This window comes from Protomyctophum bolini, assembly GCF_963924005.1.
Source record: "Protomyctophum bolini genome assembly, chromosome: 5".
In the NCBI taxonomy this organism is placed as follows: Eukaryota; Metazoa; Chordata; class Actinopteri; order Myctophiformes; family Myctophidae; genus Protomyctophum; species Protomyctophum bolini.
The window spans coordinates 12,990,483-13,015,176 of record NC_137866.1 but is presented as its reverse complement, the minus strand read 5'-3'; positions in this window follow the sequence as shown (position 1 = coordinate 13,015,176).

The following is a 24,694-nucleotide window of genomic DNA, read 5'->3' as shown; positions in this document are numbered from 1 at the left end:
TAGTATGCCGTACGATATGGGCTATAGCCCACGGTCCAAAATGATGAGAAACGAGGCTAACTTTTTTTTTCAAAATTTCAAAAAACATGGGCTATAACCCATCGTTTTTGTCATTTCGTCATTTTTTTAAAATCTTCAAAAATGATGAAAAACAGCGCGCTATAGTATGCCGTACGATATGGGCTATAGCCCACGGTCCAAAATGATGAGAAACGAGGCTAACTTTTTTTTTCAAAATTTCAAAAAACATGGGCTATAACCCATCGTTTTTGTCATTTCGTCATTTTTTTAAAATCTTCAAAAATGATGAAAAACGGCGTGCTATAGTATGCCGTACGATATGGGCTATAGCCCACGGTCCAAAATGATGAGAAACGAGGTTACCTTTTTTATTTCAAAATTTCAAAAAACATGGGCTATAACCCATCGTTTTTGTCATTTCGTCATTTTTTTTAAATCTTCAAAAATGATGAAAAACGGCGCGCTATAGTATGCCGTACGATATGGGCTATAGCCCACGGTCCAAAATGATGAGAAACGAGGCTAACTTTTTTTTTCAAAATTTCAAAAAACATGGGCTATAACCCATCGTTTTTGTCATTTCGTCATTTTTTTCAAATCTTCAAAAATGATGAAAAACGGCGCGCTATAGTATGCCGTACGATATGGGCTATACCCCACGGTCCAAAATGATGAGAAACGAGGCTAACTTCTTTTTTCAAAATTTCAAAAAACATGGGCTATAACCCATCGTTTTTGTCATTTCGTCATTTTTTTAAAATCTTCAAAAATGATGAAAAACGGCGCGCTATAGTATGCCGTACGATATGGGCTATAGCCCACGGTCCAAAATGATGAGAAACGAGGCTAACTTTTTTTTTCAAAATTTCAAAAAACATGGGCTATAACCCATCGTTTTTGTCATTTCGTCATTTTTTTAAAAATCTTCAAAAATGATGAAAAACGGCGCGCTATAGTATGCCGTACGATATGGGCTATAGCCCACGGTCCAAAATGATGAGAAACGAGGCTAACTTTTTTTTTTTTAAATTTCAAAAAACATGGGCTATAACCCATCGTTTTTGTCATTTCGTCATTTTTTTAAAATCTTCAAAAATGATGAAAAACGGCGCGCTATAGTATGCCGTACGATATGGGCTATAGCCCACGGTCCAAAATGATGAGAAACGAGGCTAACTATTTTTTTCAAAATTTCAAAAAACATGGGCTATAACCCATCGTTTTTGTCATTTCGTCATTTTTTTAAAATCTTCAAAAATGATGAAAAACGGCGCGCTATAGTATGCCGTACGATATGGGCTATAGCCCACGGTCCAAAATGATGAGAAACTAGGCTAACTTTTTTTTTCAAAATTTCAAAAAACATGGGCTATAACCCATCGTTTTTGTCATTTCGTCATTTTTTAAAAATCTTCAAAAATGATGAAAAACGGCGCGCTATAGTATGCCGTACGATATGGGCTATAGCCCACGGTCCAAAATGATGAGAAACGAGGCTAACTTTTTTTTTCAAAATTTCAAAAAACATGGGCTATAACCCATCGTTTTTGTCATTTCGTCATTTTTTTTAAATCTTCAAAAATGATGAAAAACGGCGCGCTATAGTATGCCGTACGATATGGGCTATAGCCCACGGTCCAAAATGATGAGAAACGAGGCTAACTTTTTTTTTCAAAATTTCAAAAAACATGGGCTATAACCCATCGTTTTTGTCATTTCGTCATTTTTTTCAAATCTTCAAAAATGATGAAAAACTGCGCGCTATAGTATGCCGTACGATATGGGCTATAGCCCACGGTCCAAAATGATGAGAAACGAGGCTAACTTTTTTTTTCAAAATTTCAAAAAACATGGGCTATAACCCATCGTTTTTGTGATTTCGTAATTTTTTTTAAATCTTCAAAAATGATGAAAAACGGCGCGCTATAGTATGCCGTACGATATGGGCTATAGCCCACGGTCCAAAATGATGAGAAACGAGGCTAACTTTTTTTTTCAAAATTTCAAAAAACATGGGCTATAACCCATCGTTTTTGTCATTTCGTCATTTTTTTCAAATCTTCAAAAATGATGAAAAACGGCGCGCTATAGTATGCCGTACGATATGGGCTATAGCCCACGGTCCAAAATGATGAGAAACTAGGCTAACTTTTTTTTTCAAAATTTCAAAAAACATGGGCTATAACCCATCGTTTTTGTGATTTCGTAATTTTTTTTAAATCTTCAAAAATGATGAAAAACGGCGCGCTATAGTATGCCGTACGATATGGGCTATAGCCCACGGTCCAAAATGATGAGAAACTAGGCTAACTTTTTTTTTCAAAATTTCAAAAAACATGGGCTATAACCCATCGTTTTTGTCATTTCGTCATTTTTTTCAAATCTTCAAAAATGATGAAAAACGGCGCGCTATAGTATGCCGTACGATATGGGCTATACCCCACGGTCCAAAATGATGAGAAACGAGGCTAACTTTTTTTTTCAAAATTTCAAAAAACATGGGCTATAACCCATCGTTTTTGTCATTTCGTCATTTTTTAAAAATCTTCAAAAATGATGAAAAACGGCGCGCTATAGTATGCCGTACGATATGGGCTATAGCCCACGGTCCAAAATGATGAGAAACTAGGCTAACTTTTTTTTTCAAAATTTCAAAAAACATGGGCTATAACCCATCGTTTTTGTCATTTCGTCATTTTTTAAAAATCTTCAAAAATGATGAAAAACGGCGCGCTATAGTATGCCGTACGATATGGGCTATAGCCCACGGTCCAAAATGATGAGAAACGAGGCTAACTTTTTTTTTCAAAATTTCAAAAAACATGGGCTATAACCCATCGTTTTTGTAATTTCGTCATTTTTTTAAAATCTTCAAAAATGATGAAAAACGGCGCGCTATAGTATGCCGTACGATATGGGCTATAGCCCACGGTCCAAAATGATGAGAAACGAGGCTAACTTTTTTTTCCAAAATTTCAAAAAACATGGGCTATAACCCATCGTTTTTGTCATTTCGTCATTTTTTTTAAATCTTCAAAAACGATGAAAAACGGCGCGCTATAGTATGCCGTACGATATGGGCTATAGCCCACGGTCCAAAATGATGAGAAACGAGGCTAACTTTTTTTTCCAAAATTTCATAAAACATGGGCTATAACCCATCGTTTTTGTCATTTCGTCATTTTTTTCAAATCTTCAAAAATGATGAAAAATGGCGCGCTATAGTATGCCGTACGATATGGGCTATAGCCCACGGTCCAAAATGATGAGAAACGAGGCTAACTTCTTTTTTCAAAATTTAAAAAAACATGGGCTATAACCCATCGTTTTTGTCATTTCGTCATTTTTTTAAAATCTTCAAAAATGATGAAAAACGGCGCGCTATAGTATGCCGTACGATATGGGCTATAGCCCACGGTCCAAAATGATGAGAAACGAGGCTAACTTTTTTTTTCAAAATTTCAAAAAACATGGGCTATAACCCATCGTTTTTGTGATTTCGTAATTTTTTTAAAATCTTCAAAAATGATGAAAAACGGCGCGCTATAGTATGCCGTACGATATGGGCTATAGCCCACGGTCCAAAATGATGAGAAACGAGGCTAACTTTTTTTTCCAAAATTTCATAAAACATGGGCTATAACCCATCGTTTTTGTCATTTCGTCATTTTTTTCAAATCTTCAAAAATGATGAAAAATGGCGCGCTATAGTATGCCGTACGATATGGGCTATAGCCCACGGTCCAAAATGATGAGAAACGAGGCTAACTTCTTTTTTCAAAATTTCAAAAAACATGGGCTATAACCCATCGTTTTTGTCATTTCGTCATTTTTTTAAAATCTTCAAAAATGATGAAAAACGGCGCGCTATAGTATGCCGTACGATATGGGCTATAGCCCACGGTCCAAAATGATGAGAAACGAGGCTAACTTTTTTTTCAAAATTTCAAAAAACATGGGCTATAACCCATCGTTTTTGTGATTTCGTAATTTTTTTAAAATCTTCAAAAATGATGAAAAACGGCGCGCTATAGTATGCCGTACGATATGGGCTATAGCCCACGGTCCAAAATGATGAGAAACGAGGCTAACTTTTTTTTTCAAAATTTCAAAAAACATGGGCTATAACCCATCGTTTTTGTCATTTCGTCATTTTTTTAAAATCTTCAAAAATGATGAAAAACGGCGCGCTATAGTATGCCGTACGATATGGGCTATACCCCACGGTCCAAAATGATGAGAAACGAGGCTAACTTTTTTTTCCAAAATTTCATAAAACATGGGCTATAACCCATCGTTTTTGTCATTTCGTCATTTTTTTCAAATCTTCAAAAATGATGAAAAATGGCGCGCTATAGTATGCCGTACGATATGGGCTATAGCCCACGGTCCAAAATGATGAGAAACTAGGCTAACTTTTTTTTTCAAAATTTCAAAAAACATGGGCTATAACCCATCGTTTTTGTCATTTCGTCATTTTTTAAAAATCTTCAAAAATGATGAAAAACGGCGCGCTATAGTATGCCGTACGATATGGGCTATAGCCCACGGTCCAAAATGATGAGAAACGAGGCTAACTTTTTTTTTCAAAATTTCAAAAAACATGGGCTATAACCCATCGTTTTTGTCATTTCGTCATTTTTTTTAAATCTTCAAAAATGATGAAAAACGGCGCGCTATAGTATGCCGTACGATATGGGCTATAGCCCACGGTCCAAAATGATGAGAAACGAGGCTAACTTTTTTTTTCAAAATTTCAAAAAACATGGGCTATAACCCATCGTTTTTGTCATTTCGTCATTTTTTTCAAATCTTCAAAAATGATGAAAAACTGCGCGCTATAGTATGCCGTACGATATGGGCTATAGCCCACGGTCCAAAATGATGAGAAACGAGGCTAACTTTTTTTTTCAAAATTTCAAAAAACATGGGCTATAACCCATCGTTTTTGTGATTTCGTAATTTTTTTTAAATCTTCAAAAATGATGAAAAACGGCGCGCTATAGTATGCCGTACGATATGGGCTATAGCCCACGGTCCAAAATGATGAGAAACGAGGCTAACTTTTTTTTTCAAAATTTCAAAAAACATGGGCTATAACCCATCGTTTTTGTCATTTCGTCATTTTTTTCAAATCTTCAAAAATGATGAAAAACGGCGCGCTATAGTATGCCGTACGATATGGGCTATAGCCCACGGTCCAAAATGATGAGAAACTAGGCTAACTTTTTTTTTCAAAATTTCAAAAAACATGGGCTATAACCCATCGTTTTTGTGATTTCGTAAATTTTTTTAAATCTTCAAAAATGATGAAAAACGGCGCGCTATAGTATGCCGTACGATATGGGCTATAGCCCACGGTCCAAAATGATGAGAAACGAGGCTAACTTTTTTTTTCAAAATTTCAAAAAACATGGGCTATAACCCATCGTTTTTGTCATTTCGTCATTTTTTTCAAATCTTCAAAAATGATGAAAAACGGCGCGCTATAGTATGCCGTACGATATGGGCTATACCCCACGGTCCAAAATGATGAGAAACGAGGCTAACTTTTTTTTTCAAAATTTCAAAAAACATGGGCTATAACCCATCGTTTTTGTCATTTCGTCATTTTTTAAAAATCTTCAAAAATGATGAAAAACGGCGCGCTATAGTATGCCGTACGATATGGGCTATAGCCCACGGTCCAAAATGATGAGAAACTAGGCTAACTTTTTTTTTCAAAATTTCAAAAAACATGGGCTAAAACCCATCGTTTTTGTCATTTCGTCATTTTTTAAAAATCTTCAAAAATGATGAAAAACGGCGCGCTATAGTATGCCGTACGATATGGGCTATAGCCCACGGTCCAAAATGATGAGAAACGAGGCTAACTTTTTTTTTCAAAATTTCAAAAAACATGGGCTATAACCCATCGTTTTTGTAATTTCGTCATTTTTTTAAAATCTTCAAAAATGATGAAAAACGGCGCGCTATAGTATGCCGTACGATATGGGCTATAGCCCACGGTCCAAAATGATGAGAAACGAGGCTAACTTTTTTTTTCAAAATTTCAAAAAACATGGGCTATAACCCATCGTTTTTGTCATTTCGTCATTTTTTTAAAATCTTCAAAAATGATGAAAAACGGCGTGCTATAGTATGCCGTACGATATGGGCTATAGCCCACGGTCCAAAATGATGAGAAACGAGGCTAACTTTTTTTTTCCAAAATTTCAAAAAACATGGGCTATAACCCATCGTTTTTGTCATTTCGTCATTTTTTTTAAATCTTCAAAAATGATGAAAAACGGCGCGCTATAGTATGCCGTACGATATGGGCTATAGCCCACGGTCCAAAATGATGAGAAACGAGGCTAACTTTTTTTTCCAAAATTTCATAAAACATGGGCTATAACCCATCGTTTTTGTCATTTCGTCATTTTTTTCAAATCTTCAAAAATGATGAAAAATGGCGCGCTATAGTATGCCGTACGATATGGGCTATAGCCCACGGTCCAAAATGATGAGAAACGAGGCTAACTTCTTTTTTCAAAATTTCAAAAAACATGGGCTATAACCCATCGTTTTTGTCATTTCGTCATTTTTTAAAAATCTTCAAAAATGATGAAAAACGGCGCGCTATAGTATGCCGTACGATATGGGCTATAGCCCACGGTCCAAAATGATGAGAAACGAGGCTAACTTTTTTTTTCAAAATTTCAAAAAACATGGGCTATAACCCATCGTTTTTGTGATTTCGTAATTTTTTAAAAATCTTCAAAAATGATGAAAAACGGCGCGCTATAGTATGCCGTACGATATGGGCTATAGCCCACGGTCCAAAATGATGAGAAACGAGGCTAACTTTTTTTTTCAAAATTTCAAAAAACATGGGCTATAACCCATCGTTTTTGTCATTTCGTCATTTTTTAAAAATCTTCAAAAATGATGAAAAACGGCGCGCTATAGTATGCCGTACGATATGGGCTATACCCCACGGTCCAAAATGATGAGAAACGAGGCTAACTTTTTTTTTCAAAATTTCAAAAAACATGGGCTATAACCCATCGTTTTTGTCATTTCGTCATTTTTTTAAAATCTTCAAAAATGATGAAAAACGGCGCGCTATAGTATGCCGTACGATATGGGCTATAGCCCACGGTCCAAAATGATGAGAAACGAGGCTAACTTTTTTTTTCAAAATTTCAAAAAACATGGGCTATAACCCATCGTTTTTGTCATTTCGTCATTTTTTTAAAAATCTTCAAAAATGATGAAAAACGGCGCGCTATAGTATGCCGTACGATATGGGCTATAGCCCACGGTCCAAAATGATGAGAAACGAGGCTAACTTTTTTTTTCAAAATTTCAAAAAACATGGGCTATAACCCATCGTTTTTGTCATTTCGTCATTTTTTTCAAATCTTCAAAAATGATGAAAAACGGCGTGCTATAGTATGCCGTACGATATGGGCTATAGCCCACGGTCCAAAATGATGAGAAACGAGGCTAACTTTTTTTTTTTCAAAATTTCAAAAAACATGGGCTATAACCCATCGTTTTTGTCATTTCGTCATTTTTTTTAAATCTTCAAAAATTATGAAAAACGGCGCGCTATAGTATGCCGTACGATATGGGCTATAGCCCACGGTCCAAAATGATGAGAAACGAGGCTAACTTTTTTTTCCAAAATTTCATAAAACATGGGCTATAACCCATCGTTTTTGTCATTTCGTCATTTTTTTCAAATCTTCAAAAATGATGAAAAATGGCGCGCTATAGTATGCCGTACGATATGGGCTATAGCCCACGGTCCAAAATGATGAGAAACGAGGCTAACTTCTTTTTTCAAAATTTCAAAAAACATGGGCTATAACCCATTGTTTTTGTCATTTCGTCATTTTTTTAAAATCTTCAAAAATGATGAAAAACGGCGCGCTATAGTATGCCGTACGATATGGGCTATAGCCCACGGTCCAAAATGATGAGAAACGAGGCTAACTTTTTTTTTCAAAATTTCAAAAAACATGGGCTATAACCCATCGTTTTTGTCATTTCGTCATTTTTTTAAAATCTTCAAAAATGATGAAAAACGGCGCGCTATAGTATGCCGTACGATATGGGCTATAGCCCACGGTCCAAAATGATGAGAAACGAGGCTAACTTTTTTTTTCAAAATTTCAAAAAACATGGGCTATAACCCATCGTTTTTGTCATTTCGTCATTTTTTTTAAAATCTTCAAAAATGATGAAAAACGGCGCGCTATAGTATGCCGTACGATATGGGCTATAGCCCACGGTCCAAAATGATGAGAAACGAGGCTAACTTTTTTTTTTTTTAATTCAAAAAACATGGGCTATAACCCATCGTTTTTGTAATTTCGTCATTTTTTTAAAATCTTCAAAAATGATGAAAAACGGCGCGCTATAGTATGCCGTACGATATGGGCTATACCCCACGGTCCAAAATGATGAGAAACGAGGCTAACTTTTTTTTTCAAAATTTCAAAAAACATGGGCTATAACCCATCGTTTTTGTCATTTCGTCATTTTTAAAAAATCTTCAAAAATGATGAAAAACGGCACGCTATAGTATGCCGTACGATATGGGCTATAGCCCACGGTCCAAAATGATGAGAAACGAGGCTAACTTTTTTTTTCAAAATTTCAAAAAACATGGGCTATAACCCATCGTTTTTGTCATTTCGTCATTTTTTTAAAAATCTTCAAAAATGATGAAAAACGGCGCGCTATAGTATGCCGTACGATATGGGCTATAGCCCACGGTCCAAAATGATGAGAAACGAGGCTAACTTTTTTTTTTTTTTAATTCAAAAAACATGGGCTATAACCCATCGTTTTTGTCATTTCGTCATTTTTTTAAAATCTTCAAAAATGATGAAAAACGGCGCGCTATAGTATGCCGTACGATATGGGCTATAGCCCACGGTCCAAAATGATGAGAAACGAGGCTAACTTTTTTTTTCAAAATTTCAAAAAACATGGGCTATAACCCATCGTTTTTGTCATTTCGTCATTTTTTTTAAATCTTCAAAAATGATGAAAAACGGCGCGCTATAGTATGCCGTACGATATGGGCTATAGCCCACGGTCCAAAATGATGAGAAACGAGGCTAACTTTTTTTTCCAAAATTTCAAAAAACATGGGCTATAACCCATCGTTTTTGTGATTTCGTAATTTTTTTAAAATCTTCAAAAATGATGAAAAACGGCGCGCTATAGTATGCCGTACGATATGGGCTATAGCCCACGGTCCAAAATGATGAGAAACGAGGCTAACTTTTTTTTTCAAATTTTCAAAAAACATGGGCTATAACCCATCGTTTTTGTCATTTCGTCATTTTTTAAAAATCTTCAAAAATGATGAAAAACGGCGCGCTATAGTATGCCGTACGATATGGCCTATACCCCACGGTCCAAAATGATGAGAAACGAGGCTAACTTTTTTTTTCAAAATTTCAAAAAACATGGGCTATAACCCATCGTTTTTGTCATTTCGTCATTTTTTAAAAATCTTCAAAAATGATGAAAAACGGCGCGCTATAGTATGCCGTACGATATGGGCTATAGCCCACGGTCCAAAATGATGAGAAACGAGGCTAACTTTTTTTTTCAAAATTTCAAAAAACATGGGCTATAACCCATCGTTTTTGTCATTTCGTCATTTTTTTTAAAATCTTCAAAAATGATGAAAAACGGCGCGCTATAGTATGCCGTACGATATGGCCTATACCCCACGGTCCAAAATGATGAGAAACGAGGCTAACTTTTTTTTTTTTAATTCAAAAAACATGGGCTATAACCCATCGTTTTTGTCATTTCGTCATTTTTTTAAAATCTTCAAAAATGATGAAAAACGGCGCGCTATAGTATGCCGTACGATATGGGCTATAGCCCACGGTCCAAAATGATGAGAAACGAGGCTAACTTTTTTTTTTTTTAATTCAAAAAACATGGGCTATAACCCATCGTTTTTGTCATTTCGTCATTTTTTTAAAATCTTCAAAAATGATGAAAAACGGCGCGCTATAGTATGCCGTACGATATGGGCTATAGCCCACGGTCCAAAATGATGAGAAACGAGGCTAACTTTTTTTTTCAAAATTTCAAAAAACATGGGCTATAACCCATCGTTTTTGTCATTTCGTCATTTTTTTTAAATCTTCAAAAATGATGAAAAACGGCGCGCTATAGTATGCCGTACGATATGGGCTATAGCCCACGGTCCAAAATGATGAGAAACGAGGCTAACTTTTTTTTCCAAAATTTCAAAAAACATGGGCTATAACCCATCGTTTTTGTGATTTCGTAATTTTTTTAAAATCTTCAAAAATGATGAAAAACGGCGCGCTATAGTATGCCGTACGATATGGGCTATAGCCCACGGTCCAAAATGATGAGAAACGAGGCTAACTTTTTTTTTCAAATTTTCAAAAAACATGGGCTATAACCCATCGTTTTTGTCATTTCGTCATTTTTTAAAAATCTTCAAAAATGATGAAAAACGGCGCGCTATAGTATGCCGTACGATATGGCCTATACCCCACGGTCCAAAATGATGAGAAACGAGGCTAACTTTTTTTTTCAAAATTTCAAAAAACATGGGCTATAACCCATCGTTTTTGTCATTTCGTCATTTTTTAAAAATCTTCAAAAATGATGAAAAACGGCGCGCTATAGTATGCCGTACGATATGGGCTATAGCCCACGGTCCAAAATGATGAGAAACGAGGCTAACTTTTTTTTTCAAAATTTCAAAAAACATGGGCTATAACCCATCGTTTTTGTCATTTCGTCATTTTTTTTAAAATCTTCAAAAATGATGAAAAACGGCGCGCTATAGTATGCCGTACGATATGGGCTATAGCCCACGGTCCAAAATGATGAGAAACGAGGCTAACTTTTTTTTTTTTTAATTCAAAAAACATGGGCTATAACCCATCGTTTTTGTCATTTCGTCATTTTTTTAAAATCTTCAAAAATGATGAAAAACGGCGCGCTATAGTATGCCGTACGATATGGGCTATACCCCACGGTCCAAAATGATGAGAAACGAGGCTAACTTTTTTTTTCAAAATTTCAAAAAACATGGGCTATAACCCATCGTTTTTGTCATTTCGTCATTTTTTAAAAATCTTCAAAAATGATGAAAAACGGCGCGCTATAGTATGCCGTACGATATGGGCTATAGCCCACGGTCCAAAATGATGAGAAACGAGGCTAACTTTTTTTTTCAAAATTTCAAAAAACATGGGCTATAACCCATCGTTTTTGTCATTTCGTCATTTTTTTTAAAATCTTCAAAAATGATGAAAAACGGCGCGCTATAGTATGCCGTACGATATGGGCTATAGCCCACGGTCCAAAATGATGAGAAACGAGGCTAACTTTTTTTTTTTTTTAATTCAAAAAACATGGGCTATAACCCATCGTTTTTGTCATTTCGTCATTTTTTTAAAATCTTCAAAAATGATGAAAAACGGCGCGCTATAGTATGCCGTACGATATGGGCTATAGCCCACGGTCCAAAATGATGAGAAACGAGGCTAACTTTTTTTTTCAAAATTTCAAAAAACATGGGCTATAACCCATCGTTTTTGTCATTTCGTCATTTTTTTCAAATCTTCAAAAATGATGAAAAACGGCGCGCTATAGTATGCCGTACGATATGGGCTATAGCCCACGGTCCAAAATGATGAGAAACTAGGCTAACTTTTTTTTTCAAAATTTCAAAAAACATGGGTTATAACCCATCGTTTTTGTCATTTCGTCATTTTTAAAAAATCTTCAAAAATGATGAAAAACGGCGCGCTATAGTATGCCGTACGATATGGGCTATAGCCCACGGTCCAAAATGATGAGAAACGAGGCTAACTTTTTTTTTCAAAATTTCAAAAAACATGGGCTATAACCCATCGTTTTTGTCATTTCGTCATTTTTTTTAAATCTTCAAAAATGATGAAAAACGGCGCGCTATAGTATGCCGTACGATATGGGCTATAGCCCACGGTCCAAAATGATGAGAAACGAGGCTAACTTTTTTTTTCAAAATTTCAAAAAACATGGGCTATAACCCATCGTTTTTGTCATTTCGTCATTTGTTTCAAATCTTCAAAAATGATGAAAAATGGCGCGCTATAGTATGCCGTACGATATGGGCTATAGCCCACGGTCCAAAATGATGAGAAACGAGGCTAACTTTTTTTTTCAAAATTTCAAAAAACATGGGCTATAACCCATCGTTTTTGTCATTTCGTAATTTTTTTAAAATCTTCAAAAATGATGAAAAACAGCGCGCTATAGTATGCCGTACGATATGGGCTATAGCCCACGGTCCAAAATGATGAGAAACGAGGCTAACTTTTTTTTTCAAAATTTCAAAAAACATGGGCTATAACCCATCGTTTTTGTAATTTCGTAATTTTTTAAAAATCTTCAAAAATGATGAAAAACGGCGCGCTATAGTATGCCGTACGATATGGGCTATAGCCCACGGTCCAAAATGATGAGAAACGAGGCTAACTTTTTTTTTCAAAATTTCAAAAAACATGGGCTATAACCCATCGTTTTTGTCATTTTGTCATTTTTTTTAAATCTTCAAAAATGATGAAAAACGGCGCGCTATAGTATGCCGTACGATATGGGCTATACCCCACGGTCCAAAATGATGAGAAACGAGGCTAACTTTTTTTTTCAAAATTTCAAAAAACATGGGCTATAACCCATCGTTTTTGTCATTTCGTCATTTTTTAAAAATCTTCAAAAATGATGAAAAACGGCGCGCTATAGTATGCCGTACGATATGGGCTATAGCCCACGGTCCAAAATGATGAGAAACGAGGCTAACTTTTTTTTTCAAAATTTCAAAAAACATGGGCTATAACCCATCGTTTTTGTCATTTTGTCATTTTTTTAAAAATCTTCAAAAATGATGAAAAACGGCGCGCTATAGTATGCCGTACGATATGGGCTATAGCCCACGGTCCAAAATGATGAGAAACGAGGCTAACTTTTTTTTTCAAAATTTCAAAAAAGATGGGCTATAACCCATCGTTTTTGTCATTTCGTCATTTGTTTCAAATCTTCAAAAATGATGAAAAATGGCGCGCTATAGTATGCCGTACGATATGGGCTATAGCCCACGGTCCAAAATGATGAGAAACGAGGCTAACTTTTTTTTTCAAAATTTCAAAAAACATGGGCTATAACCCATCGTTTTTGTCATTTCGTAATTTTTTTAAAATCTTCAAAAATGATGAAAAACGGCGCGCTATAGTATGCCGTATGATATGGGCTATAGCCCACGGTCCAAAATGATGAGAAACGAGGCTAACTTTTTTTTTCAAAATTTCAAAAAACATGGGCTATAACCCATCGTTTTTGTAATTTCGTAATTTTTTTAAAATCTTCAAAAATGATGAAAAACGGCGCGCTATAGTATGCCGTACGATATGGGCTATAGCCCACGGTCCAAAATGATGAGAAACGAGGCTAACTTTTTTTTTCAAAATTTCAAAAAACATGGGCTATAACCCATCGTTTTTGTCATTTTGTCATTTTTTTAAAATCTTCAAAAATGATGAAAAACGGCGCGCTATAGTATGCCGTACGATATGGGCTATACCCCACGGTCCAAAATGATGAGAAACGAGGCTAACTTTTTTTTTCAAAATTTCAAAAAACATGGGCTATAACCCATCGTTTTTGTCATTTCGTCATTTTTTTTAAATCTTCAAAAATGATGAAAAACGGCGCGCTATAGTATGCCGTACGATATGGGCTATAGCCCACGGTCCAAAATGATGAGAAACGAGGCTAACTTTTTTTTTCAAATTTTCAAAAAACATGGGCTATAACCCATCGTTTTTGTCATTTCGTCATTTTTTTCAAATCTTCAAAAATGATGAAAAACGGCGCGCTATAGTATGCCGTACGATATGGGCTATAGCCCACGGTCCAAAATGATGAGAAACTAGGCTAACTCTTTTTTTTCAAAATTTCAAAAAACATGGGCTATAACCCATCGTTTTTGTCATTTCGTCATTTTTTAAAAATCTTCAAAAATGATGAAAAACGGCGCGCTATAGTATGCCGTACGATATGGGCTATAGCCCACGGTCCAAAATGATGAGAAACGAGGCTAACTTTTTTTTTCAAAATTTCAAAAAACATGGGCTATAACCCATCGTTTTTGTAATTTTGTCATTTTTTTAAAATCTTCAAAAATGATGAAAAACGGCGCGCTATAGTATGCCGTACGATATGGGCTATAGCCCACGGTCCAAAATGATGAGAAACGAGGCTAACTTTTTTTTTTCAAAATTTCAAAAAACATGGGCTATAACCCATCGTTTTTGTCATTTCGTCATTTTTTTAAAATCTTCAAAAATGATGAAAAACGGCGTGCTATAGTATGCCGTACGATATGGGCTATAGCCCACGGTCCAAAATGATGAGAAACGAGGCTAACTTTTTTTTTTCAAAATTTCAAAAAACATGGGCTATAACCCATTGTTTTTGTCATTTCGTCATTTTTTTTAAATCTTCAAAAATGATGAAAAACGGCGCGCTATAGTATGCCGTACGATATGGGCTATAGCCCACGGTCCAAAATGATGAGAAACGAGGCTAACTTTTTTTTCCAAAATTTCATAAAACATGGGCTATAACCCATCGTTTTTGTCATTTCGTCATTTTTTTCAAATCTTCAAAAATGATGAAAAATGGCGCGCTATAGTATGCCGTACGATATGGGCTATAGCCCACGGTCCAAAATGATGAGAAACGAGGCTAACTTCTTTTTTCAAAATTTCAAAAAACATGGGCTATAACCCATCGTTTTTGTCATTTCGTCATTTTTTTAAAATCTTCAAAAATGATGAAAAACGGCGCGCTATAGTATGCCGTACGATATGGGCTATAGCCCACGGTCCAAAATGATGAGAAACGAGGCTAACTTTTTTTTTCAAAATTTCAAAAAACATGGGCTATAACCCATCGTTTTTGTGATTTCGTAATTTTTTTAAAATCTTCAAAAATGATGAAAAACGGCGCGCTATAGTATGCCGTACGATATGGGCTATAGCCCACGGTCCAAAATGATGAGAAACGAGGCTAACTTTTTTTTTCAAAATTTCAAAAAACATGGGCTATAACCCATCGTTTTTGTCATTTCGTCATTTTTTTAAAATCTTCAAAAATGATGAAAAACGGCGCGCTATAGTATGCCGTACGATATGGGCTATAGCCCACGGTCCAAAATGATGAGAAACGAGGCTAACTTCTTTTTTCAAAATTTCAAAAAACATGGGCTATAACCCATCGTTTTTGTCATTTCGTAATTTTTTTAAAATCTTCAAAAATGATGAAAAACGGCGCGCTATAGTATGCCGTACGATATGGGCTATAGCCCACGGTCCAAAATGATGAGAAACGAGGCTAACTTTTTTTTTCAAAATTTCAAAAAACATGGGCTATAACCCATCGTTTTTGTGATTTCGTAATTTTTTTAAAATCTTCAAAAATGATGAAAAACGGCGCGCTATAGTATGCCGTACGATATGGGCTATAGCCCACGGTCCAAAATGATGAGAAACGAGGCTAACTTTTTTTTTCAAAATTTCAAAAAACATGGGCTATAACCCATCGTTTTTGTCATTTCGTCATTTTTTAAAAATCTTCAAAAATGATGAAAAACGGCGCGCTATAGTATGCCGTACGATATGGGCTATACCCCACGGTCCAAAATGATGAGAAACGAGGCTAACTTTTTTTTTCAAAATTTCAAAAAACATGGGCTATAACCCATCGTTTTTGTCATTTCGTCATTTTTTAAAAAATCTTCAAAAATGATGAAAAACGGCGCGCTATAGTATGCCGTACGATATGGGCTATAGCCCACGGTCCAAAATGATGAGAAACGAGGCTAACTTTTTTTTTCAAAATTTCAAAAAACATGGGCTATAACCCATCGTTTTTGTCATTTCGTCATTTTTTTTTAAATCTTCAAAAATGATGAAAAACGGCGCGCTATAGTATGCCGTACGATATGGGCTATAGCCCACGGTCCAAAATGATGAGAAACGAGGCTAACTTTTTTTTCCAAAATTTCATAAAACATGGGCTATAACCCATCGTTTTTGTCATTTCGTCATTTTTTTCAAATCTTAAAAAATGATGAAAAATGGCGCGCTATAGTATGCCGTACGATATGGGCTATAGCCCACGGTCCAAAATGATGAGAAACGAGGCTAACTTCTTTTTTCAAAATTTCAAAAAACATGGGCTATAACCCATCGTTTTTGTCATTTCGTCATTTTTTTAAAATCTTCAAAAATGATGAAAAACGGCGCGCTATAGTATGCCGTACGATATGGGCTATAGCCCACGGTCCAAAATGATGAGAAACGAGGCTAACTTTTTTTTTCAAAATTTCAAAAAACATGGGCTATAACCCATCGTTTTTGTCATTTAGTCATTTTTTTAAAATCTTCAAAAATGATGAAAAACGGCGCGCTATAGTATGCCGTACGATATGGGCTATAGCCCACGGTCCAAAATGATGAGAAACGAGGCTAACTTTTTTTTTCAAAATTTCAAAAAACATGGGCTATAACCCATCGTTTTTGTCATTTCGTCATTTTTTTAAAATCTTCAAAAATGATGAAAAACGGCGCGCTATAGTATGCCGTACGATATGGGCTATACCCCACGGTCCAAAATGATGAGAAACGAGGCTAACTTTTTTTTTCAAAATTTCAAAAAACATGGGCTATAACCCATCGTTTTTGTCATTTCGTCATTTTTTAAAAATCTTCAAAAATGATGAAAAACGGCGCGCTATAGTATGCCGTACGATATGGGCTATAGCCCACGGTCCAAAATGATGAGAAACGAGGCTAACTTTTTTTTTCAAAATTTCAAAAAACATGGGCTATAACCCATCGTTTTTGTCATTTCGTCATTTTTTTAAAAATCTTCAAAAATGATGAAAAACGGCGCGCTATAGTATGCCGTACGATATGGGCTATAGCCCACGGTCCAAAATGATGAGAAACGAGGCTAACTTTTTTTTTTTTTTATTTCAAAAAACATGGGCTATAACCCATCGTTTTTGTCATTTCGTCATTTTTTTAAAAATCTTCAAAAATGATGAAAAACGGCGCGCTATAGTATGCCGTACGATATGGGCTATAGCCCACGGTCCAAAATGATGAGAAACGAGGCTAACTTTTTTTTTCAAAATTTCAAAAAACATGGGCTATAACCCATCGTTTTTGTCATTTCGTCATTTTTTTCAAATCTTCAAAAATGATGAAAAACGGCGCGCTATAGTATGCCGTACGATATGGGCTATAGCCCACGGTCCAAAATGATGAGAAACTAGGCTAACTTTTTTTTTCAAAATTTCAAAAAACATGGGCTATAACCCATCGTTTTTGTCATTTCGTCATTTTTTTAAAATCTTCAAAAATGATGAAAAACGGCGCGCTATAGTATGCCGTACGATATGGGCTATAGCCCATGGTCCAAAATGATGAGAAACGAGGCTAACTTTTTTTTTCAAAATTTCAAAAAACATGGGCTATAACCCATCGTTTTTGTGATTTCGTAATTTTTTTAAAATCTTCAAAAATGATGAAAAACGGCGCGCTATAGTATGCCGTACGATATGGGCTATAGCCCACGGTCCAAAATGATGAGAAACGAGGCTAACTTTTTTTTCCAAAATTTCAAAAAACATGGGCTATAACCCATCGTTTTTGTAATTTCGTCATTTTTTTAAAATCTTCAAAAATGATGAAAAACGGCGCGCTATAGTATGCCGTACGAAATGGGCTATAGCCCACGGTCCAAAATGATGAGAAACGAGGCTAACTTTTTTTTTCAAAATTTCAAAAAACATGGGCTATAACCCATCGTTTTTGTCATTTCGTCATTTTTTTTAAATCTTCAAAAATGATGAAAAACGGCGTGCTATAGTATGCCGTACGATATGGGCTATAGCCCACGGTCCAAAATGATGAGAAACGAGGCTAACTTTTTTTTCCAAAATTTCAAAAAACATGGGCTATAACCCATCGTTTTTGTCATTTCGTAAAAAAATTTAAATCTTCAAAAATGATGAAAAACGGCGCGCTATAGTATGCCGTACGATATGGGCTATAGCCCACGGTCCAAAATGATGAGAAACGAGGCTAACTTCTTTTTTCAAAATTTCAAAAAACATGGGCTATAACCCATCGTTTTTGTCATTTCGTCATTTTTTTCAAATCTTCAAAAATGATGAAAAATGGCGCGCTATAGTATGCCGTACGATATGGGCTATAGCCCACGGTCCAAAATGATGAGAAACGAGGCTAACTTTTTTTTTCAAAATTTCAAAAAACATGGGCTATAACCCATCGTTTTTGTCATTTCGTCATTTTTTTAAAATCTTCAAAAATGATGAAAAACGGCGCGCTATAGTATGCCGTACGATATGGGCTATACCCCACGGTCCAAAATGATGAGAAACGAGGCTAACTTTTTTTTTCAAAATTTCAAAAAACATGGGCTATAACCCATCGTTTTTGTCATTTCGTCATTTTTTAAAAATCTTCAAAAATGATGAAAAACGGCGCGCTATAGTATGCCGTACGATATGGGCTATAGCCCACGGTCCAAAATGATGAGAAACGAGGCTAACTTTTTTTTTTCAAAATTTCAAAAAACATGGGCTATAACCCATCGTTTTTGTCATTTCGTCATTTTTTTTAAATCTTCAAAAATGATGAAAAACGGCGCGCTATAGTATGCCGTACGATATGGGCTATAGCCCACGGTCCAAAATGATGAGAAACGAGGCTAACTTTTTTTTTTCAAAATTTCAAAAAACATGGGCTATAACCCATCGTTTTTGTCATTTCGTCATTTTTTAAAAAATCTTCAAAAATGATGAAAAACGGCGCGCTATAGTATGCCGTACGATATGGGCTATAGCCCACGGTCCAAAATGATGAGAAACGAGGCTAACTTTTTTTTTTTTTAATTTAAAAAAACATGGGCTATAACCCATCGTTTTTGTCATTTCGTCATTTTTTTAAAATCTTCAAAAATGATGAAAAACGGCGCGCTATAGTATGCCGTACGATATGGGCTATAGCCCACGGTCCAAAATGATGAGAAACGAGGCTAACTTTTTTTTTCAAAATTTCAAAAAACATGGGCTATAACCCATCGTTTTTGTCATTTCGTCATTTTTTTCAAATCTTCAAAAATGATGAAAAACGGCGCGCTATAGTATGCCGTACGATATGGGCTATAGCCCACGGTCCAAAATGATGAGAAACTAGGCTAACTTTTTTTTTCAAAATTTCAAAAAACATGGGCTATAACCCATCGTTTTTGTCATTTCGTCATTTTTTTAAAATCTTCAAAAATGATGAAAAACGGCGCGCTATAGTATGCCGTACGATATGGGCTATAGCCCACGGTCCAAAATGATGAGAAACGAGGCTAACTTTTTTTTTCAAAATTTCAAAAAACATGGGCTATAACCCATCGTTTTTGTCATTTCGTCATTTTTTTTAAATCTTCAAAAATGATGAAAAACGGCGCGCTATAGTATGCCGTACGATATGGGCTATAGCCCACGGTCCAAAATGATGAGAAACGAGGCTAACTTTTTTTTTCAAAATTTCAAAAAACATGGGCTATAACCCATCGTTTTTGTCATTTCGTCATTTTTTTCAAATCTTCAAAAATGATGAAAAACGGCGCGCTATAGTATGCCGTACGATATGGGCTATAGCCCACGGTCCAAAATGATGAGAAACGAGGCTAACTTTTTTTTTCAAAATTTCAAAAAACATGGGCTATAACCCATCGTTTTTGTGATTTCGTAATTTTTTTTAAATCTTCAAAAATGATGAAAAACGGTGCGCTATAGTATGCCGTACGATATGGGCTATAGCCCACGGTCCAAAATGATGAGAAACGAGGCTAACTTTTTTTTTCAAAATTTCAAAAAACATGGGCTATAACCTATCGTTTTTGTCATTTCGTCATTTTTTTTAAATCTTCAAAAATGATGAAAAACGGCGCGCTATAGTATGCCGTACGATATGGGCTTTAGCCCACGGTCCAACATGATGAGAAACGAGGCTAACTTTTTTTTTCAAAATTTCAAAAAACATGGGCTATAACCCATCGTTTTTGTCATTTCGTCATTTTTTTAAAATCTTCAAAAATGATGAAAAACGGCGCGCTATAGTATGCCGTACGATATGGGCTATAGCCCACGGTCCAAAATGATGAGAAACTAGGCTAACCTTTTTTTTCAAAATTTCAAAAAACATGGGCTATAACCCATCGTTTTTGTCATTTCGTCATTTTTTAAAAATCTTCAAAAATTATGAAAAACGGCGCGCTATAGTATGCCGTACGATATGGGCTATAGCCCACGGTCCAAAATGATGAGAAACGAGGCTAACTTTTTTTTTCAAAATTTCAAAAAACATGGGCTATAACCCATCGTTTTTGTCATTTTTTTCAAATCTTCAAAAATGATGAAAAACGGCGCGCTATAGTATGCCGTACGATATGGGCTATAGCCCACGGTCCAAAATGATGAGAAACTAGGCTAACTTTTTTTTTCAAAATTTCAAAAAACATGGGCTATAACCCATCGTTTTTGTCATTTCGTCATTTTTTTTAAATCTTCAAAAATGATGAAAAACGGTGCGCTATAGTATGCCGTACGATATGGGCTATAGCCCACGGTCCAAAATGATGAGAAACGAGGCAAATTTTTTTTTCAAAATTTCAAAAAACATGGGCTATAACCCATCGTTTTTGTCATTTCGTCATTTTTTAAAAATCTTCAAAAATGATGAAAAACGGCGCGCTATAGTATGCCGTACGATATGGGCTATAGCCCACGGTCCAAAATGATGAGAAACGAGGCTAACCTTTTTTTTCAAAATTTCAAAAAACATGGGCTATAACCCATCGTTTTTGTCATTTTTTTCAAATCTTCAAAAATGATGAAAAACGGCGCGCTATAGTATGCCGTACGATATGGGCTATAGCCCACGGTCCAAAATGATGAGAAACTAGGCTAACTTTTTTTTTCAAAATTTCAAAAAACATGGGCTATAACCCATCGTTTTTGTCATTTCGTCATTTTTTTTAAATCTTCAAAAATGATGAAAAACGGTGCGCTATAGTATGCCGTACGATATGGGCTATAGCCCACGGTCCAAAATGATGAGAAACGAGGCTAATTTTTTTTTCAAAATTTCAAAAAACATGGGCTATAACCCATCGTTTTTGTCATCTCGTCATTTTTTTTAAATCTTCAAAAATGATGAAAAACGGCGCGCTATAGTATGCCGTACGATATGGGCTATAGCCCACGGTCCAAAATGATGAGAAACGAGGCTAACTTTTTTTTTCAAAATTTCAAAAAACATGGGCTATAACCCATCGTTTTTGTGATTTCGTAATTTTTTAAAAATCTTCAAAAATGATGAAAAACGGCGCGCTATAGTATGCCGTACGATATGGGCTATAGCCCACGGTCCAAAATGATGAGAAACGAGGCTAACTTTTTTTTTCAAAATTTCAAAAAACATGGGCTATAACCCATCGTTTTTGTAATTTCGTCATTTTTTTAAAATCTTCAAAAATGATGAAAAACGGCGCGCTATAGTATGCCGTACGAAATGGGCTATAGCCCACGGTCCAAAATGATGAGAAACGAGGCTAACTTTTTTTTTCAAAATTTCAAAAAACATGGGCTATAACCCATCGTTTTTGTCATTTCGTCATTTTTTTAAAATCTTCAAAAATGATGAAAAACGGCGTGCTATAGTATGCCGTACGATATGGGCTATAGCCCACGGTCCAAAATGATGAGAAACGAGGCTAACTTTTTTTTTCAAAATTTCAAAAAACATGGGCTATAACCCATCGTTTTTGTCATTTCGTAATTTTTTTTAAATCTTCAAAAATGATGAAAAACGGCGCGCTATAGTATGCCGTACGATATGGGCTATAGCCCACGGTCCAAAATGATGAGAAACGAGGCTAACTTCTTTTTTCAAAATTTCAAAAAACATGGGCTATAACCCATCGTTTTTGTCATTTCGTCATTTTTTTCAAATCTTCAAAAATGATGAAAAATGGCGCGCTATAGTATGCCGTACGATATGGGCTATAGCCCACGGTCCAAAATTATGAGAAACGAGGCTAACTTTTTTTTTCAAAATTTCAAAAAACATGGGCTATAACCCATCGTTTTTGTCATTTCGTCATTTTTTAAAGATCTTCAAAAATGATGAAAAACGGCGCGCTATAGTATGCCGTACGATATGGGCTATAGCCCACGGTCCAAAATGATGAGAAACGAGGCAATTTTTTTTTTCAAAATTTCAAAAAACATGGGCTATAACCCATCGTTTTTGTCATTTCGTCATTTTTTTAAAATCTTCAAAAATGATGAAAAACGGCGCGCTATAGTATGCCGTACGATATGGGCTATAGCCCACGGTCCAAAATGATGAGAAACGAGGCTAACTTTTTTTTTCAAAATTTCAAAAAACATGGGCTATAACCCATCGTTTTTGTCATTTTTTTCAAATCTTCAAAAATGATGAAAAACGGCGCGCTATAGTATGCCGTACGATATGGGCTAGAGCCCACGGTCCAAAATGATGAGAAACTAGGCTAACTTTTTTTTTCAAAATTTCAAAAAACATGGGCTATAACCCATCGTTTTTGTCATTTCGTCATTTTTTTTAAATCTTCAAAAATGATGAAAAACGGTGCGCTATAGTATGCCGTACGATATGGGCTATAGCCCACGGTCCAAAATGATGAGAAACGAGGCTAATTTTTTTTTCAAAATTTCAAAAAACATGGGCTATAACCCATCGTTTTTGTCATTTCGTCATTTTTTTTAAATCTTCAAAAATGATGAAAAACGGCGCGCTATAGTATGCCGTACGATATGGGCTATAGCCCACGGTCCAAAATGATGAGAAACGAGGCTAACTTTTTTTTTCAAAATTTCAAAAAACATGGGCTATAACCCATCGTTTTTGTGATTTCGTAATTTTTTAAAAATCTTCAAAAATGATGAAAAACGGCGCGCTATAGTATGCCGTACGATATGGGCTATAGCCCACGGTCCAAAATGATGAGAAACGAGGCTAACTTTTTTTTTCAAAATTTCAAAAAACATGGGCTATAACCCATCGTTTTTGTCATTTCGTCATTTTTTTAAAATCTTCAAAAATGATGAAAAACGGCGTGCTATAGTATGCCGTACGATATGGGCTATAGCCCACGGTCCAAAATGATGAGAAACGAGGCTAACTTTTTTTTTCAAAATTTCAAAAAACATGGGCTATAACCCATCGTTTTTGTCATTTCGTAATTTTTTTTAAATCTTCAAAAATGATGAAAAACGGCGCGCTATAGTATGCCGTACGATATGGGCTATAGCCCACGGTCCAAAATGATGAGAAACGAGGCTAACTTCTTTTTTCAAAATTTCAAAAAACATGGGCTATAACCCATCGTTTTTGTGATTTCGTAATTTTTTTAAAATCTTCAAAAATGATGAAAAACGGCGCGCTATAGTATGCCGTACGATATGGGCTATAGCCCACGGTCCAAAATGATGAGAAACGAGGCTAACTTTTTTTTTCAAAATTTCAAAAAACATGGGCTATAACCCATCGTTTTTGTCATTTCGTCATTTTTTTCAAATCTTCAAAAATGATGAAAAACGGCGCGCTATAGTATGCCGTACGATATGGGCTATAGCCCACGGTCCAAAATGATGAGAAACTAGGCTAACTTTTTTTTTCAAAATTTCAAAAAACATGGGCTATAACCCATCGTTTTTGTCATTTCGTCATTTTTTTCAAATCTTCAAAAATGATGAAAAACGGCGCGCTATAGTATGCCGTACGATATGGGCTATAGCCCACAGTCCAAAATGATGAGAAACTAGGCTAACTTTTTTTTTCAAAATTTCAAAAAACATGGGCTATAACCCATCGTTTTTGTGATTTCGTAATTTTTTTAAAATCTTCAAAAATGATGAAAAACGGCGCGCTATAGTATGCCGTACGATATGGGCTATAGCCCACGGTCCAAAATGATGAGAAACGAGGCTAACTTTTTTTTTCAAAATTTCAAAAAACATGGGCTATAACCCATCGTTTTTGTCATTTCGTCATTTTTTTAAAATCTTCAAAAATGATGAAAAAAGGCGCGCTATAGTATGCCGTACGATATGGGCTATAGCCCACGGTCCAAAATGATGAGAAACGAGGCTAACTTTTTTTTTCAAAATTTCAAAAAACATGGGCTATAACCCATCGTTTTTGTGATTTCGTAATTTTTTTAAAATCTTCAAAAATGATGAAAAACGGCGCGCTATAGTATGCCGTACGATATGGGCTATAGCCCACGGTCCAAAATGATGAGAAACGAGGCAAACTTTTTTTTTCAAAATTTCAAAAAACATGGGCTATAACCCATCGTTTTTGTCATTTCGTCATTTTTTAAAGATCTTCAAAAATGATGAAAAACGGCGCGCTATAGTATGCCGTACGATATGGGCTATAGCCCACGGTCCAAAATGATGAGAAACGAGGCTAACTTTTTTTTTCAA